At 33.2% G+C, this 4,176-nt stretch overlaps 1 pseudogene; it reads right to left on the bottom strand.

The window, feature by feature from the left end:
• Nucleotides 1-532: 532 nt before the first annotated feature.
• LOC102440230 lies at nucleotides 533-1,052 on the bottom strand (annotated as a pseudogene).
• Between the last annotated feature and the right edge of the window lie 3,124 nt (nucleotides 1,053-4,176).

Here is a 4,176-nt window from a genome sequence, read left to right as displayed (position 1 = left end):
GCTATCAGAGATCACATAAGTAGAAAGCAACATGTTTTTACAGATAAATAGTACAATATTTCTTAATCTTTTAAATTAAAAGTAAGAATATAAAAATTTTACTATATATGCCAGATAAGGCAAAATACATGTTTTGGTGTTTTATGTTTGTTAGGTAAGATATAGAGGTAAAGGGAGGAATGAAAAACATAAGTGAAAAAGACTAACAGAGAGAAGTGATATGGAAGGGGATAAAGGAAGTATACAAAGCATTCAGGGAAATTGAAAACATGACATTCATTGTGACCAAAATTTGTTTCTTTATCCTGTCAATTATTAGCTGTGTGGCTTTGGGAAAGACTCATAACCTCCCTGAGCCTAAATTTCTTCATCTGTAAGATAAACATAATACTAATCCCAAAGAGTTTTTTGTAAGTATAAAATGTAGAGCATATCACACAAAAGAGAATACAAATAAAGAGAACTTATTTTACTATAGTAGAATTTTGTGGAGTAATATCATTAATATGATCATTTAAGCTATTACTGGTAATTTTTTTTACAGTGTAAAATTTTATATCTAGAATTAGGCAGCTGGACTCAGTTTAGATGACCCCAATTTTGTTGGCAACATCCAAAGCATCATAGTCAGGAGCCAGTCGAACATATGCCTTCTTCTCGCCATCAGGCCGGATCAGGGGGTTGACCTTGGCCCTGTCAATGTCATAGATCTTTTTCACAGCCTGTTTGATCTGACGCTTGTTGGCCTTGACATCCACAATGAACACAAGTGTATTGTCTTCTATCTTTTTCATGGCTGACTCCGTAGTCAGGAGGAAGTTGATGATGGCGTAGTGGTCAAGCTTTTTTCTCCTGGGTGCGCTCTTCCGAGGATATTTAGGTTGCTGCCTCCAGAGACTTAGTGTCTTTGGCCGTTGGAAGGTGGGTGACATGCGGATCTTTTTTTTGTGGCTTTGGATGCCTTTCAACCCTGTTTTAGTTGCCTTCAAAGCCTTTGCTTTGGCTTCGGCTTTGGGAGGGGCAGGGGCTTCCTTCTTAGCTTTCAGGGCCATCTTCATAAAAAGCAAAAATATTTTATGTATCTAGGTAAAATGGGGCTATCATAGATACCCACAGCAAGGATATGGAAGTAGCATGTCTATACTGTCCTACTCCACCCCTTCCAGCTACTAGTTTGTCCAGTATTTTGTTATAATACTAGTACATTTGCTACCCTGTGTTGCACTTTAATTATGTAGTCCCCTCAATCAACTGTGAGGTCCTCAAGGAATAAGGATGCTGTTTAATCATTTTTATATCTCTTATCATATAGCATATATAGCAGGTACTTAAAGTTTGAGGAATTAATGAAATCCTCATTTGTTAAAGAACCTACTTATAAGCTAGTTATTATAGTTATATATAAAGTAGGCTGACATAAATTAATCTACTCTGCATGTTATAAATTAATTTACTTTGCATGTTTAGTTGTTTATCAAAACACCATGTTTTTTAAAATTTTGTTTTAGGTTTTCAAACAAGACTAAAATTGAATCAATCCTGTGACCAGGATTACTTAATCCCTCTATGGCCAGTTTCTCTCTATATAAATTGGTGTTAATGGCACTTTTTCACAGAGATTGTAAGAGAGGCTTTAATAAGATAAATATAAAGCACTTGGCACATAAGATGAACTTGCTAATTTCTTTTCCTTTAATTTTTAATCTCTACTACAAAGAACTCTAAAATTTCAAAATTCTCAATTACACATGAAGAAAATAGTAATTTTAAAAATATGGTTGAAATTTATAAAGAACTCATAAACTAAACACAAAACAAACACAAAATCCAATTTAAAAAATGGGCAGAGGATCTGAATAGATATTTCTCTAAAAAGGACATACAAATGGCCAATAGACATATGAAAAGATGCTCAAAGTCCCTAATCATCACAGAAATGCAAATTAAATAAAAATAAAAATTGAATTTAAAAATGTGATAATGGATTTTTAAAAAATAAATATTTTTTATTGGGTGAGGCAGTTTCAATATAGAATTGTCTACTATATCTCTCTTTGCTGTTGAAGATAATCAAAAGTTTCACATAGTTTATTAGCCACTGAATTTTGAAACACTAGAGGAATAACAATGTTGCATTTGGTCAGGTGTTCAAGAATTTTGGGAATAAAAATGCATCCTTTGGAAAATAAATAGAGGCATATATCATATAAGTAATGAAAAGGAAGCATAACCATATGGAGAATTATAAAATAGCTTCAGGTGACTATTACAAGACCTCTATGTAGAATGTTGTAGGACTTCCTGTCTCTTAAGAGATTTTAATGGAAAATAGATTAAAAAGAGCTGATATAGGACCATGTGCCCTATACAGATTTTGTAACTTAGTAATCCACACATGAAACCTATATGTTCATATTGACTAATGTCACCCCACTAAAATTTAATTAAAAATAAAATAAAAAGAGCTGATATATGTGAGATACATATCATTGAATACAGAACCCTAAAATCTCTTAGTAAAGAATTACTATAAATAAAAAGGGATTAAGCAACTGGCAAATTATAGCTAGGCATTAGTTCTAATAATTTACTGATATTTTGGACCAAATAAATTTTTGTTGTGGGGGATTGTTCTATGCATTGCATAGTGTTTCACAGCATTCCTAGCCTTCACCCACTATATGCCAAAAGGAACACTCTTTCAATCATCAGAGTCAAAAATGACTCTAGAGTCTAGACATTGCCAAGTATTTCCTGAGGGGCAAGATCACCTCCAGTTGAGAACTGCTGACCCAGAGCCTAAATATTTCAGCTGAGATTTAGAAAAGGAAGATCAATCACTATACCAAAAGATCTCCACAAAATAAATGCTATGGGAAAGACAGAAATTATTACTTAATATAGAGATAGGCAGCTCTCCTGTATTCAAGACAACATCCAGGATTATTTTTAAATATCTCTGTTGGACTTGTTTGATCCTCCTTTTTTAAAAAAAATATATTTCATTGATTTTTTACAGAGAGGAAGGGAGAGGGATAGGGAGTTAGAAACATCGACGAGAGAGAAACATCTATCAGCTGCCTCCTGTGCACTCCCCACTGGGGATGTGCCCACAACCAAGGTACATGCCCTTGACTAGAATCGAACCCGGGACCCTTGAGTCCACAGGCCGACGCTCTATCCACTGAGCCAAACCGGTCAGAGCCTTTTTTTTTTTAAAAGAAAATTGCAGCTTCTGTTTTCTATGCATAAGTAATAAAGAAAAACAGAAGCCTGCTTGGCCAGCAACTTTCCATTCGTTGTAGCCTCAAGTTAAGTTTTTTTGTTAGTGTCAGCCTGACTTTAATCAGGGTGAAGTTTCAGAAGAAATTGAAATTTCATCAAAATATTGAGTTATAATTTGACAAACTAAAATATTGTGAGAGTGGGTGTTACCATTCAAAAGAAAAACAAGGAGAAAAATAACCATAATGAGAACACTTTATTCTTTTGTATAGTTTGCAACATCTTATGTCTAAAGCTTAGTCATTTTTCTGCCTATGAAAAAAATAAGCAAATAATGGTATGACCAAGCAAAACACTAGGGGGAAATGTCATTTTGTGTCAAAACATAATTATAATTAGCAATCAAATTTTACTACATTTTTAAATGAAAGTTTTAACAAGGAATATCATTAGTTCTTTTTGTCTCAGATTTTGGAATTATTCCACCTACCTTTTCCTTGGCAAGATCACAATGATCTTTTAAAAAAGAAGAGGATAATTAATGAAATTGTTTCTTTTCCTTCACTCTTGAAAGCCTAAGGAAGAATTCATTTTATTTTTTTTCTTGGCTTCCATTTATTAGCAATTTCCATATGATGAAATCCAACCATTTTACATAGAAATGTTTTTATTATGAACACCCAAGACAAACTCCATATGTGTTCCAAGCCCTGTTCATTTTATTCAACAACTAAATATTTATTGAACAGTTTTAGGGTAGAAATGTCCAACAAAAAATATACAGACAGATCATAGGAACATACTGTTTCCCATAATTTTACATGCTTGCCTACCTCATCAATTTTGTTTTTTCATAAATGTAATATATCCCAGTCATTTTAAATTTATTTTCATCCCTTTTTCACTCCTTTTAAGCAATCTTCTAAATTAGTCACTTTAGAAATCATAGCC

Source organism: Myotis lucifugus, unplaced genomic scaffold, assembly GCF_000147115.1.
Source record: "Myotis lucifugus unplaced genomic scaffold, Myoluc2.0 scaffold_2, whole genome shotgun sequence".
NCBI classification, from domain to species: Eukaryota; Metazoa; Chordata; class Mammalia; order Chiroptera; family Vespertilionidae; genus Myotis; species Myotis lucifugus.
The sequence above is the reverse complement of the archived record's forward strand: the minus strand, read 5'-3'. Positions and strand labels throughout refer to the sequence as shown.